This window comes from Cricetulus griseus, assembly GCF_003668045.3.
Source record: "Cricetulus griseus strain 17A/GY chromosome 1 unlocalized genomic scaffold, alternate assembly CriGri-PICRH-1.0 chr1_1, whole genome shotgun sequence".
Lineage (NCBI taxonomy): Eukaryota > Metazoa > Chordata > Mammalia > Rodentia > Cricetidae > Cricetulus > Cricetulus griseus.
This window is the reverse complement of record NW_023276807.1, coordinates 199,916,276-199,931,905: the sequence shown is the minus strand read 5'-3', so window position 1 is coordinate 199,931,905 and position 15,630 is coordinate 199,916,276. Positions and strand designations below refer to the sequence as shown.

Below are 15,630 nucleotides of genomic sequence, written 5' to 3'. Positions count from 1 at the left end.
GGGCTAAAAGGGGCGGGGCTTAGGATAAGGGGCGGTGACGAGTAGAGGGGGCGGAGCCACAGGGCTGAGGGGCGGGACGCGCGATAGTGCCAAACTAGGGTGAGAGTGCGAAGATGGCAGCTGCTGAGGAGCCAAAGCCCAAAAAGCTGAAGGTGGAAGCGCCACAAGCGCTGAGGTGAGAGCCGCCAACGTGGGGAGGAGGGAGACGGCATTTGCGGCGAGCCAAGGCCCACGTGGGCTGGCGCTGCTGCGTGGTGTTTGCGTTCGTGGGGCCAACACGCGGGACCTGCAGCTCGGGGAGTTGCCCTCGTGGCTGCACATTGACCCCTTGGTTTGAACCGTGCTCAGGTGCTTTCCCGGCCCTGGCAGCCATTGACCAATCAGAGCGGCCGGTCCGGGGGCCGAGCCTACCGCTGGCGCCACGTGCGAGTCCTCGCGGGCCGCTCTAGCGCGACCCCAAAGGACTCGTCTGGAGCTGCATCCTGGCCTGGGGTATAGCGGGAAGGAGTCCAGTGCCCCCTGGACCCTGGTGAAAGATAAAATTCTTGGGGTTTTTCGGAAGGCATTGCGGAGGAGTGTTTTCGACCTTCTTTTGGTCACCTCTCTGAAATCATCTTCGGAGACCCCACCCCCCCAAACCGGGACCACAATCCGACTCAGAGACTTTGGCTAGGATAGCATTTGGCTAAATGTTTAGGAAAGTTTTTGTTTGCTTTTCTTTGCATATTTGGCAACAGTGGAGAAAGCGCTCTCCCAACACCTGACACACATGTAATTGATGTTGCAAGTTTCACTTATAAAAAGCCGTTTATGTTAAAAAGCATTTCTTCCTAATAAGTCTAGCGTGTGCAACCTTTGATGCCTTTGAATTGCTCATTGGAAGGCAGTGATTTTTTTCAACCTAAAAATAGACACATCAAGCTGATTTAAAACTGTGAGGCTATTACTGAGACAGATCCCATTTATTTCAACATATCTTTTCCATTCAAAAGAATAATTTGTTCACAGTTGAAAAGAAAAGGTTAGGTAGGGACCTTATATCATGCTCTTGGTGAAATGGGTGATGACCAAATCCTTTCCAGTGGCTTTAAAGTATGGTTACTCTAAAATTCTTAGAGGGTTTTTGTGCGCAAAAACTCTGAGGTTGTTTTATTTTAAATTTTAGATTATCTGTGCCTGTGGGATGGCTCAGTAGATAAGAGTCATTGGCTGCCAAGTCCGATGACCTGAGTTCAGACTCCAGGACCCACGTGCTGGACTTCCGTTGTTCTCTGACCTTCACATGTGGTCCCGCCCCCATTATGTAAATACTGTCTCTTTAGATTTTCTTTTAAAAAGGCAATACTTTATAGATAATAATGATTCATTTTAACAATGCTTACCATCTGTAGTAATGATAAAAAGAAGCTTCTATGAAAGAACGGCAGGGATTATTCATAGTTTACAGGTGAGAATATTGAAGTTCAATTAAGGAAGGGAAATTGGAACCCAGGGTATCAGGATGCAAGTTTATTATTTGATTATAGTGTGTTTACACAATATTTGAGAAATACCTCTGTTTGCTTATGTATGGTTTTTTTTTGTTTGTTTGTTTTGTTTTTTGAGACAGGGTTTCTCTGTATTGCTTAGGAGCCTTTCCTGGAACTCTCTCTGTAGACCAGGCTGGCTTCAAACTCACAGAGATCTGCCTGCCTCTGCCTTCCGTGTGCTGGGATTAAAGGCGTGGGACACCATCGCCCGGCCTATGTATCTTTAAAAAGGTTCTATGGTAATGTTTAACACTTAAATATGTATATGCTAGTTTCTGTTTCTGCATTCTACATCTTTCAACTCAATACCATAACAACCCAATAAAATCATTTCTATTATTATCTCAATTTATCCAAAAAAGGAAACAGGCACATATCTGTCCTTTGTATCTATTTAAAACTTGTAAATAATCTAGATGAATACAGTTCATTTTACTTAATACTAACTCAGTGCCATCTGCAGAGGTGAAGTTAAAAGATTAGGTATTTTGACTATGGGAACAAATCTTGAGTTTTATGCAGAGACTTCTGCAATTGATTTCCTACTTTTATTATACTGTATTAGTTTACCTTTCAGGATTGAGTATGATAATACATTTAGGGTGAATTACTCTATGATTTGCCTGGCCGTTAAGGGTTCTCACCAATTTTAACTTTTAAGGAAAACGGCTTGTAAATTATTAGCACAATTTAATGTATAGAATAAGTCACTGGGGAACAAGTAAATTAACGGATGTGTTTATAGATGTCAGGGAAAGAATCTGTGAGTAATCTGTGAGAAGTTCAGTTAGCTTTAGGGAAATAATTCTTATTTGTATTTTTAATGTGTATTTGTGTGAATGTGTGTCATTTGTATGCCAGAAGATGCTCTGGAGCTAAGGTAAAGATGGTTGTGAGCCACCTACTGTGAGTGCTGGTAACCAATTTTGGCTCCTCTGGAAGAGCATATGCTTTTATTATTATTATTATTTTTATTTTCTGTGCATTGGTGTTTTTGCCTGCATGTCTGTGTGAGGGTTTCAGATCCTTTGGAACTGGAGTTACAGACAGTTGTGAGCTGCCATGTGGATCCTGGGAATTGAACCTGGGTCCTCTGGAAGGGCAGTCGGTAATCATAACCACTGAGCCATCTCTCCAGCCTCAAGCATATGCTCTTAACTATTGAGTCATCCTTTCAGCCTAGGAAGTGGTTCTTAACTAGGGGGAGTTATATCATAGAAGAAACACTTGGCAAAACCTGGTGATACTTTTGGTGGAGTGGGGGAGGGGAGTAAAGTTTAAAGATGCTGCCTGAGAGCTGGTGAGATGGCTCAGAGGGTAAAAGTGCTTGCTGCCAAGCCTAATGACCCTTGTTCATCCAGATCCAGGACCCATGTGGTATGCACTCATGCATGTGTACACACAATAAACTAATCAATGTAATCTAAAACATCAAAAAGCTAGTATGATGTCCCGTGCAAGTTGGAGGCAGAGGTAGGCAGATCTATGTATGTCTCAGGACAACCAGGGCTGTGTATTCTGACCCTTTGTAAACAACAATAACATCTGAAACCTGTAGCAGAGATTTTCTTGCTTTGTTTCCCCATCATGATGTGCCTACCCTTATATTAAATAATCCTCTAGGAATCTTAACAGTACAGAAGACATCCCCCTATGATGGAGATGGTTAGGCCAAAATTGCCAGTATTGTTGAGAGTGAGAGATTTCATTAGGGAGATCACCTGACAAGAGTGTCTTCTTATCTTATTTTTTATTGTTTTTTAGGCTTATTGATTTTTTAGGGTGTGACAGTTACTAAGATTTCAAATAAAGAATCAGACTGTAACATGTTTTCCAGTAGAAACAGTAACTGAGTAGCAGACATTTATATAAGGACTACTTAATTTTCTTTTCTCTCCTTTGGAAATGTTATTCAACTTCATTGCTTCAGCGGTCACCTCTAAGAAGACACAACACCTTCCAAGTAGTGTTGAACACATGCCAAGTCTGTTCTTTCAGGCTGTCTTTCAAGTACGGGCTATTTTAGGCATGGTGCTTAAAACTGGGTATTGAGAGAAAGAAGAAGGTAAGATCCAGGTGCCACTCTCCTCCTGGAAACTAAATAGAATTTGGGAAAATGAAACCTGAGCATTAGTAAAAAAAAAAAAAAAAAAACCGATGAGAAGTTAACCAGTTGTGAAGTAAAGTATCTGTTTTTATAATTATTTCAGAGGCACGGATTGAAGATGAGATGATTTGATCTGACTGGTGTAGATGGTAATAAGTGTCTAGCCTTCATATTGGGCATCTTCATATGTGATATTTCTGTCTGTGTATTCTCAAGTCTCACAATTTCATGTAGCCCAGGCTGGCCTTGAACATGATTTGGAACCAAGGATGACCTTGAACTTCTGTCTTCCTGGCTCCATCTCACTGTGCTGGGGTTTACAGGCTGTCACCACACCCAGTTTTCAGAAGCTAGTTTTAACTATTGAATATCTCCAGGTCATTTGCTGATCTTTAAAGTCATGTATATGCAAGCAAATCCATCTCTTGTCCTAAATTTGGACTTTCTCCCATTGGTTCCTGCATCAGCAGTGTGAACCTCCTTTTCTCTGAAGTTTAGACTTTATCTTGGCTGAATTTTTTTCTTAGCTTTCTATGCCTCCAGTTTCAAGTTCTGCCTTATCTACTTTAGATACAACTCTACTTAATCATCAGAGCAAATATTTGTAACTGTGAACTTGATAATTAGGAAAGATTGAATCCCAAGAACCAGTTTTCATGAATCCTTCTGACATTGGTGATTAAAGATTGTTCAGAGGGCTGGGTGGTGGTGGCGGCGTATATCTTTAATCTTACTAGTTGGGAGTCAGAAGCAGTTGGATCTCTGTGAGTTTGAGGCCAGCCTGGTCTGCAAGGTGAGTTCCAGTACAGCCAGGGCTGTTACATAGAGAAACCCTGTCTCAGAAAACAACAACAACAAGAAAGATTGTTCGAAGGGTATTGGGAAAGATGGATCGTGGGTAAAGCCCTTATCTTGCAAGCAGGAGGACCAGAGTTTGGATCTGTAGAACACATGTAAGAATGTCAAGTGTGGTGGTGGACTTCTGCTTCCAGCACTGGGAAGGCAGAGACATATAATCCTTAGGCTAATTAGCAAACTAACTGAGAGACCTTGTGTCAAGGAGGTGGACTGAATTCCCAATGATGATACTGAAGATTGTTTTCTGGCCTCCACAAATATGCAAACATGTGTACCAGCACACTCCCATATACACGAACACTAGAAAAAAGATTGTTTAATCTGTTAGTATTACTTAGAGGAGATAGACATCCATTTTCTCACCAGCAAACAGTGAGTTTTTTCCAAATACTGCTTCCTAAGCATTTCACTCATAGACCCCTATTTTTCTTTTCCTCAGTCCCCTACATCACCATAGATCCTGCAATTTAAATTTGCATTATAAACCTAAAAACAAGCCCATAAGTATCATGGGTGATTAGAAAAGAGTTTTAGTTATATCTTTATAAAACACATCTCCCCTCTTTGGAAAGTTTTCTGGAAGATTACAACCATGGCATATGCTTCCCATAGTGGTCTGCTAAGAAGATTAAATGAGGAAAATATATTCAGACCAAAAAGTCTCTGGTGTATTGTACAATGTCTGGTCATAATAACTATTCAGCTGAAGTCTGTTGTTGCACAGAGTAGGACTGATAGGTACCCTTCACCCTTCTAAACCCTATCAAATCCCATACTTTTATTAATATAGCCTAAAGTCAATTTTGGCAGTTCTAGCTGTGATAAGCTTTTCAGTTTCATCCTTTAAGAGTTTAGGCTATGAAGGAATAGAAAAAAATTTCTTCTAGAGACAGTTTGTTAAGATCCTTTTCTGGATTCTATGTACTTGGATGCAGTAAATGTTGTTTCTGGGAGGATGAGGGAGAAAGAGAGACAGAGACTGTGTGACTAGTCCTGAGTATCAGGGGATAGGCTTGAAGCTGCCTGAGTTCAAGGAACATGAAAAGGGCTCTAGGAAAAGACTGGCACTAAAGACTGTTTCTGATTTTAAATATAGGGTTATACTGAATAACACTAAACATGAGCTAAAGAGCTTCCCACCATCCTGGAACATGGCTCGTTTTCCTTCCTTGATTAAAATACCATCTGTATGCAAAATGCTCACAATGGGGTGGGAAGCAAAGGAAATGATGGTCTAAGGAGCTTTCTAGTCTGGTTGGAAGGCAGTGGAAAAGATTGTGGTTTCTGAAATCAAGACATGTGGTGTGATTCCTGCTTCTAATAATTGTTGATTTTGGGAAGACTATTTACTTGCTTCTTACATCTGCTTTCTCATTTGTAAAATGGATTTTGTAAGAATATCTACCTCATGAGATTGTCAACTATTAAGAAAATAGACATAAAACATAGTAAATGTTGAATAAGTCTAAAACAATAAATGTTGAATAGCTGCTATTATCACTGTGTTGCTGATCTTGTGATGTCCTGCTCAGCTTCAGATTCTCTACAAGTAAATTTCAAAAAGAAAAGAAACAAATGCTTATCAAGAGGTAGGCTTGGTAGTATATACTTGTAACAGCACAAGAGAATGTGAGGCAGGAAGACTATAAGTTCTGGGCCAGCCTAGGCAATTTAGGGAGTTTGGTCAGAGGGGTCTATGCTGTGGAACACTTAAAAAACAAAGAAGCCTCCTAAATTTTTTAAAAAGGTAAACATTTCCAAAGGATGGAGTGTGTAGTTTTACTGTGGGTTTGGGAACTAGCGGAAATAACTTGGTGAGGGATCTGCAGCCAGATACCGTGGGTGAAACAAGGACCTGGGCTTCAGTTGCCTGAGACAAAGCTGAACTCATCTGCTCTCCACTGTTGCTTTAAAAAACTGTGAAGACAGAAGTAGTTCCACTGCCAGATGGCCGGCTCAGCATCAGGAGCTGTAAATTCCCTAATGTCACTTAGTACAAGAGCACTGGGCTTGGAGGTCATGGGCTCTGTAACTATCATGACCTGCTTCAGAACTACTGAGATTGTAGAAAGAAGGAAGTCAGCCCCTCAGAAAATAGGTACAGCCACCAGGAGGTAAATTCACTTAAAATTGAATGGAGATAATAGAATGATTTCAAAATAACTGTTTTAAAGATCTATAGAAACAGAAGTGTTCATCCAAAAACAAACAAGATGTTACAAATAAGAAATATGTAAACATGAAATTGATGGATTTAGAGATGGAGTTCTTAGAATTAAACCCACACATGAAAAATAGACTCAGATCAGATGAATTTGAAGGGAAAAATGAATGAAGTAGGGCAAAGTATTGAAGTGGTGGTATACTTAGTAACAAAGAGCTATGCGTGGTGCCGGGGTTCAGCGTTTATTTCTAGCTTGAGAAAGAGAAGGGTGAGAGAGGGAGTAGGAGTATCAAGATTTTAAGATCCCTGGGTATTAGTGGTGACAAAGCAGGTGGATCTCTGTGAGTTTGGGGCCTGCCAAGGCTACTTAGTGAGAACTTGCCTCAAAAAAAACCAAAGAATAACCAAACAGAGTTTTAAGGTCATCCTCAGCTATATAGATTATCCTGGGCTAAATGAGATACTGTCTCAAACAAGATAAAAAAATTAACAAAAAAATCAGATTAAAAAAATAAAGAGGAATTGCTGGGAATTGTGGCACATTCCTTTAATCCCAGCACTTGGGGGACAAAGGTTGGTGGATCTCTGTAAGTTTAAGGCCAGCATAGTCTACAAAGTGAGTCCCAGGACAGCCAGGGCTACACACAGAGAAAACCTGTCTCAGAAAACAAAACAAAACAAAAAAGAAAAGTTAAAGGATAGAAATGTAAATTGAAAGGCACCAATTTATATGTATTGGAAGTTCAAGAAAAAAAGTGATGTGAATGATGGGAAACCATATTGGAAGACTTGTGAGAAAAGCCAAATTCCTCTGGTTGAAAGTATATTCAAATTGGTGAAGACAAAAACAAAAATCCCCAAACCTCAAAACCAAAAATTTCCTAAGAATATAAATGTGTTTAATTCTAATTAGTTTAATCTGTATTAAAAAAGTGAAAAATTGGTTATAAATTCTAGTGAAAAATTGGTTAAAATTGAGATAATACCTAAGTAGTGGTGTAGCTGTCGTCCTAGCTACTTGAAAGGCTTAGATGTAAGGATCACTTGAATACAGGATTTTGGTAGCCTGGGTAACATAATGAGTACCATCTCTTTAAAATTAATGATGATAATAGTTATATCTATATAGACGGACATTTCCTGTCCCAACCTCTTGGTCTCAAATAACGGACAGCTGCTTTCCAAATTACCACACAGAGATTTAGTATTATTTATAAATGCTTGGCTGATAGTTTAGGCTTATTACTAATTAGCTCTTACATTTTAAATTAACCCATATTTATTTACCCTCTGTCACGTGGCAGCACCTTTATTAACATGGCACGTTCATCTCCTCCATCTGCGTCTTCTGGTAAGTCCTCAGACTCCACCTTTCTCTTTTCCATGATCCTTAGTTTGGTTGCACCACCTATACTTCCTGCCTGTCTACTTGCCAATCAGTGTTATACCAATTCGAGTGACAGTGCACATCTAAGTAGAAGGATTGTGGGGGATTGTGTTTTTTTTTTTTTTTTTTTTTTTGTGTGTGTGTTTTAATTTAAAGAATTTTTTTCTAACTTTTTTACATTGAACATAAGTTATTAGTCAGGGTTGGACAAAGGAACAGAAATGAAAATGACAAAAATATAAAAGGGATTTATTAGAGTGGCTTACAGGCTGTGGGCCAACAATAGATCTCTGTTGAAGGCCAAGAGTGTGGCAGTTGTTCAGTCTACATGGCCAGAGGATGTCTCAGTAGTCCCAATCTGGTGTTGGAGTCCCAGGGAAGTCCTAGAGAACTGTCAGTCTTCAGTGCCTGTCAGGATCCTGAAAAAGTCCATTCTAACACCCTGAAGGATTTTGCCTATGGAACAAGACATTGCAAAAAGCAAAGGTTTCCTTCTTCCATATAGACTACCAACAGAATTGTGGCCTTCTGGTAGGTCTTCCCACCTCAAATGATCCAATCAAGAAAATCCTTTACAAGTTGCCCAGCTGTGTGGATTTTGGTTGATTCTAGATGTGGTCAAGTTGACAGCCAAGATCAGCTATCAAACATGTTTATTAGGATACTGGAGTTTAAGCTGGAGATTTTGATGTTCACTGGCCAGGTGCTGAATGGCTAATGTCACCATTTCAGTATGAATCTCTTGGGACACCAAATACGTTTTAAACATAGTAAAATAATTATTATAACCTTATTGTAGGCTGTAATGCTGTAATGGTTTGATCCATATTTCTGAAATCCCAAAGCTCTGGAAACTGCCCCCCCCCCAAAAAGTCGGATATCTTAGTTAAGGTTACTGTTGTAATGAAACATCATGGGAAGGAAAGGGTTTATCTGGTTTCACTTTCTCAGCATTCTTCATTGAAGGGCATCATGGCATTAATTCAACAGGGCAGGAACCTGGAGGCGGGAACTGATCCAGAGGCCCTGGATGAGTGTTGCTTACTGGCTTGCTCTCCATGGCTTGCTCAGCCTGCTTTCTTACAGTACCCAGAACCACCAGCCCAGCGATGGCACTACCCACAATGGGCTGGGACCTTTAACATCAATCACTAGTTAAGAAAATGCCCTATAGGCTTGCCTACAGCCCGATTTTGTGGAGGTATTATCTTAATTGAGACATTCCTCTTTGAGTACTTCAGGTTGTGTCAAGTTGACATTAAAATAGCAAGCACATTGCAAATGAATTTAGCAGTGAAATAAAGAAATATGAAGCTCTGTAGTAGCTGTCTGAGGCAAATGTGTATATTTTGTTTTGCACCTGTCCAAAGTGTCTGTTAAATGGCAAATTGCATGGGTTTCCTCTGGGGCATTTTATAAAATATGTTAGTGTACCCACTGTGTCATCCTTCCTGGAGTCTGTAACATTCTGAATTCTAAAACATACCTAGTTTCCAGGATTTAAGAAAGGGAGGCTGGGCCTTTATTAAACATTGAATTAGTCAGCTATGGAGTGTTTGAATTTCTAAGGATTCAATAACTTGTTATAAGTCAGTTGCTAGTCTTTTGTTTCTCGTAGTCAAGGATAGTTTGAACTTACTATGTAGCCAAGGATGACTTCTTTAAGATTTGATTCATGGGATGGCAAGATGGCCTCCTGCACATGAGTACATGGAAGTGTACATTCCATGAAAGGAACACATAGTCAAACTAGACCTGGCAAAACCTCCAAAGTAGTGTGGGAGGAAAGAAAAGAAATACCAGAAATTAGCAAAACAGAATATCACTAAGCAAATTAATAGGAAATATCAAAACCCTTTGTATAATAACTTTAAATGTAAAAGGCCTCAACTTACTATTAAAAAGATTTCGACTAATGGAGTGGATTAAAAAGCAAGAACCAAATATATATTGTCTTCAAGAAATGTACTTAGTATAACTGGTGATTCACCAATATGTAAATAGATAGGGTATGGGCATATTTAGCATGGTCAGGGTGACCCCTACAAGCCAGCAAAGATATCAAAATATTCTGTCAAAGAATGGAAGAAAAAAAAACTGCCAAGCAAATGGAAGCTGTGACTAAGAGACATAGCTGTCCTTATATTAGATAAAGTAAGTGTCAATCCAAAACTAATTCGAGAGATAAAGGAGGCATTACATATTAATAATGGCAATACATTCTTACAGACCATCATCTGGATGGGTGTGGGAGGAAGTGGTGCTAGTGTGTATGTAGTGTGTGGAGTCAGTAAGTGGAAGGGCTGTTCATATATGTAGGGGAGGAGGAGCAAAGTCTTGAGTGAGACAACAGAGTCATTGCTACTAGGACCTTGTAGAGTGTAGAATGACATCCTCTCAGCAAGAGAAAAATTTATGTAGTATGGCACATAGAGAAAATATTTATTAAGACAACCCTGCTGATCAGTTAATCCAAATAAGTAAATAAAAGCTTCATTCTTCAAGGTCCAGTCGTCTTTATAAAACTTTACTTCCCAGCTTGCACATGGCTCCTCTGGTATTTGTATTTTGTACTGTGCTTTATTGCTGTGAGCAGTATCTGAAGTCAGCAAACTAGATGAACAGTCCTAAGCCCTCCTAACTACTGCCTTCCATGCAATGTAACAACATGTAGTTAATGTTCAATTAATTAATTCTTAAAAATTGTTTAAAAATCCCCCCTGTCTTGAGAGAGAGAGAGAGAGAGAGAGAGAGAGGGTGTAGAGGAGGTCAGAGGATAACTTTTAGGAATTGATTCTATTCTGTTGGTTCAAGTGACTGAGCTCAGGTAGAGCCAGGCTAAACAACAAACAAAAATAGCTTTCAAGGTTTTGTTTTTGTTTTTGTTTTTTTTGCATTCAGTGGGATGCAATAGATTTTGTGTTAGTTTCAAATTCTTACCTATTTGACAATAGATAGAACCTTAAAATACTTCATGCTTCCATGACCTTTTACCTTTTTTGCTACACTGAATGAACCCATGTACAAAAACCAATCTGATACTAGAAGGCAGTATAACTAAGAAATTCATTTCTTAGTTTGTTTTGAGACTAATGAATTTTTGACTAAGATGGTCCTTTCTTGCATTTGTCCATAAGGAAAATTCCCTCTAGACATTCCTCCTTCTACTTACAGACAGTAATTTTATTAATGGCCTATGGTTAGTGTTTTCTTTTTTAATACACTAAGGAGTGGATTTTCTGAAAGAGTGACTTTACACAGAATATGTTAGTTATCTGTCTGAATGATGAATCTTTCCCCCTGAGTTAGCAGGTCCTTAGTGTGTGTGTTTGCCATGCAATGAAAGTCCCAAGGTAGCGGAGGTCAGTGACATGGTCCTAGATTCCCAGGGTGCCGTGTAGTGCAGTATACTGTGCAACCAGTGGGTAATGACACAGTGGCCTTTTGAAGATGTTCATAACTGTATTTTAATGAAAAATATGTTTGAGTCTACTAACTCACACAGAAGGGGTCACTTGCAAACAGAATACTGTAAAGGGATTAATACAGATATCTAAAGTTTCCCCAAATTTCTTTAATTAAGCTTGATGATATATATTGCAAAATAAACATTTCATTCCCTGAGCCCCAGAGCTGGTCTAAACAATCATCTAATTGAAATACAAGAAAATTATCTCTTTGACAAATAAACAGTCCTCATGTGCTGTCTTTGAAGTTAACCACATTAGAGATTTGGACATATTCTTGGCTTACAGCCATGGTTGAAGAAGTCTAAGGTCTTTTTTTTTTTAAATAATTCAAATAAATATCCTTTATTAAAGAAAAAGAAGAATATTGTTAAGCATCAAAACTGTGTGTTACATTGCATGTACAATAAGAGAAAGGTGAGTGCAATTTTGGGTGAGCAAGTACTTAATTCTGAAGTCAGGAGTGTGAAAGTAAAAAAGAAAGCAACACAACAATTACGATGCAGAAAGATTGCCATAAAGAGCAGAAGGCAGTAGTCAAAACAATTATTGTTAATTTCATAGTATTGCTATAAATGCCTGCTTAGTATTTTCTTTGTATTTTTAATACTTTAGAATGTTAACTGAGCATATTTAGGTATATGAATTTGCAAGAGATGGCATTTACAGTATGATGCAGACAATCCACTTAATGTAATGGTGGGAAAGCCATCCCATAAAGCCAAGCACAGTGCACTAGTGTTTTGCACAAAGCTAATAGTGGTGAGTCAGTTTGCCATTGTAATTTTCATTTACCCAAAACAGGTAAAAAGAAAAAAGGGTCAGTTTCTTTAGCCCCAGTGGGCTTTACTCATGCAAAATGATCTGCGGCCTTCCATTTCTCAATAAACTACATATTATGGTTTCACACTTGGCAATGCATACAGTACAGAGAGAGAATCGACAAGGCAGTGTGGGGACTGTGTCAAAGACATTGTATGTTACTGTTATGGGATGCACTGTCCAACCTTTGTAACATCACACAAATGAAGGGAATCTCACTGGTAATTGTGAAGACTTTGTAGTAAAGACAATGGCATTTGCTTGGAGAAACCTAAAACAACAGATTACACCCTTTGATAGTTGACTATAAAACATGCAAGTAAAAATGTCTTCTCCTGTTAAAACTCAGCTCTAATACACACTCCTTTTGCCTTCAAATTTCTCAAGGTCTTTCCTATACACTTTCAATGTCCCAAACGGAGTCACTCTTAACTGTAACTGAATTTACAAAAAAGAAATGAAACTTACCAGTCCTCTCAAAACTAATAATTGCTTTAGGGTTTGTGTGAAACAGCAATCATGAACGTTTAGCATGTCAACTCAGAGGTATTTTCTGTACCTGCACCTTGTAGTAACCCAGTAAATGTGCTTTGAAGAGAGGGGATATTTCTAAATTCAGAAATCAGTCATACAAATGCCAAGTTGTGCATTCACTGTGGGCAAAATGAAAATTTAAAATACTAGCATCTTTAACATAACTCAAGGAACATTTAGTAAACACATTCTCTCTTGCTCTGCCTTCCACTTTTAAAAACCTCTATTTAGCTGGGCGGTGGTGGCCCACGCCTTTAATCCCAGCACTCGGGAGGCAGAGGCAGAGTCAGGTGGATCTATGTGAGTTCGAGACCTGCCTGGTCTACAAGAGCTAGTTCCAGGACAGCCTCTAAAGCCACAGAGAAACTCTGTCTCAAAAACCCCAAAAAACAAAACAAACAAACAAAAAAAAAAAACCAAAAAAACAAAAACAAAAAAACCCCAGCTTAGACAATGATATAAACTCATTTTGTATGAAAACTTTGTTACATTATATTTATAGGATAAAAATACCATTGGTTCACTTTACAAAGCAATTAGGCTGAATTTTACTGTGCTTTAACAAAAAAGGAAAGTTGAGGCATGACCACTGATGTGTTCAGTAGAAGACATAAATGCTGAATGCAAAACATTAAGGTGCTTCTGCTTTCTCACCTCTCTTCCATCTAAAACAAGTCTCAAGGGTCACTGCATCGACAAGTACAAATAAAATGTTCAATATGCATATTTAGCATTATATAATGATTTATATTCAGTCTAAGGCCTTTTAAAAACAGTTTTTAGTATTGTTTTTCCTCCACTCCTGAGATGATATCAATTGTAGTTCTTGGTGTGGCTGAAGTTTAAGCTGTTTTGTCATAAAGGTAATACAGACGTCTTGTGACTTAAGTCTGTGTTCTCACACACAGATTTAACTGGTTAGGGATTTTTAGTGGGAGATAGCATATGAAGGCACACTAAAACATACAGTAGCCCTGGGTGTGGTGGTGAATGCCTTTAATCCCAGCACTGGGAGGCAGAAGCAGGCAGACCTCTGTGAGTTCGAGGCCAGTCTGGTCTACAGAGTGAGTCTCAGGACAGCCAGGGCTATTACACTGAGAAACCCTGTCTCAAAAAAACCACTAACACACACAAAACTAAAAAGCCATATATTAACAAATTTCATTTGGACTTGTCTGTTGTATTCAACCCTTGTCTAAATGTATATAATTGGGCTGTTTAAGTTTGAGCTGTTATAGTAAAGCACAATTTTATTATTAAATTCAGTAAGTACTAAATGTTTAGAATAAAATATTTTAAATAACACAACGGAAAAGATTTGTCTTTTTTTAATGGGTGGATAGGGGCTTTCGGTATAAGATGGTTTGAATGAGTTCATCCCTATGTTCAAATATTGTAAGGATATTCTTTTTCTGCTTTTTTGTTTTGTTTTGTTTTTTGTTTTGTTTTGAGACAGGATTTCTCTGGTTAAATTTCAATGTCAGTGACAGGGTCCTAGATTCCCAGGGAGCTGTGAAATGCAGTATATTGTGCAACCAGTAGGTAATGCCACCGTTGACCTGGAATTCACTTTGTAGACCAAGACCAGACTGGCCTCGAACTCACAGAGATTCACCTGCCTCTGTGAATTAATACTGGGATCAAAGGCATGTGCTACCACGCCTGGCTTTCTTCCTCTTTTTAATTAATTTTTTATATCTATCTATGCATCCATCCATCCATCGTACATATAAGGATGCTTGTATGCCATAGCATATGTATGGAAGTCAGAGGATAACTTGTGAAAACAGTTCTTTCCTATCGTATGGGTCCTGTGATTGGAATCTCTCTATTTTTGCTTTTTTGGGACAGCATCTTCCCTTGTGGCCCAGGGTAGTCTTGAACTACAAAAGTGGCCCAGGTTGGCTTTGATTTGCAAGGATACTCCTTCCTCAGCCTCGCAAGTGCTGGATTTCAGGTTATACCACCACATCTAGCCTAGTAGAGAAATAAATTTCTATGCTTACAGACAGATATTTTGCTTTAGAAAGCAGGGATCTGTGCTTCAGCAATCCTTTCCCTGTCAGTACAGCGTTCCCTCTTTGTACTAAGTGAATTAGAGTGTGGTTTTCCACTGGTGGGAACACACACACACCTGAGCCCTCTGACCTTAGTTCTTTGTGAAGCGTGCCTGCATTCTGAAGACTTAATGGTATCTTGTAAATACCAAATCAGATATAGAGGTCTTCAACTGTTTTCTGTTGCCCATAATCTTGTCTTTATTATTATTATTTTTTTTCTCCTTGAAACAAGGGTCTTACTGTGTGGTTCTGCTTTGCCAATAACTTGTCAAGTAGAACAGTCTGGCCTTGAATTCACAGAGATCCCCCTAACACTCTCCTAGGTGCTGTGAAAAAGTTATGTGCCTCCTTCAGGCATGATCTTGCTTCTTTAAATTAGATTAATATAAATTCCATGAGCCTTACTCCCCAAGGACTGCTTGGAAAGGCTGGTGGGAATGGGATGGGAGTGGAAGAAGGGTAGGGTGATGGCTGAGTGCAAATTCCTAGGGCGGGTGGAAAGGGTTCCCCCTAGAGCTGATATTTCCTGTAAATCTTGGCTTTGGTTGTGAAAGTCATCACTGACCTCAGGTAGCTTGGAAAGGGTTATTCAGAGTTGCATATAGTTTTTCTGGAGACTCATCTGACATGTTTTAGACTCTAGATTGTAGTGCTTGGTGAGGTACTTACAAAGATAGAGTAGAATATTGGTTTCGAACTGTT

General features: G+C 39.1%; 1 protein-coding gene across 1 annotated transcript in view; it reads left to right on the top strand.

The window, feature by feature from the left end:
* Positions 1–76: 76 nt before the first annotated feature.
* Adk (adenosine kinase) overlaps positions 77–15,630 on the top strand; it is a gene marked incomplete at its 3' end in the record, with an annotated part of 398,041 nt that continues 382,487 nt past the window's right edge. The window contains 1 exon segment of the mRNA NM_001244850.1: positions 77–175.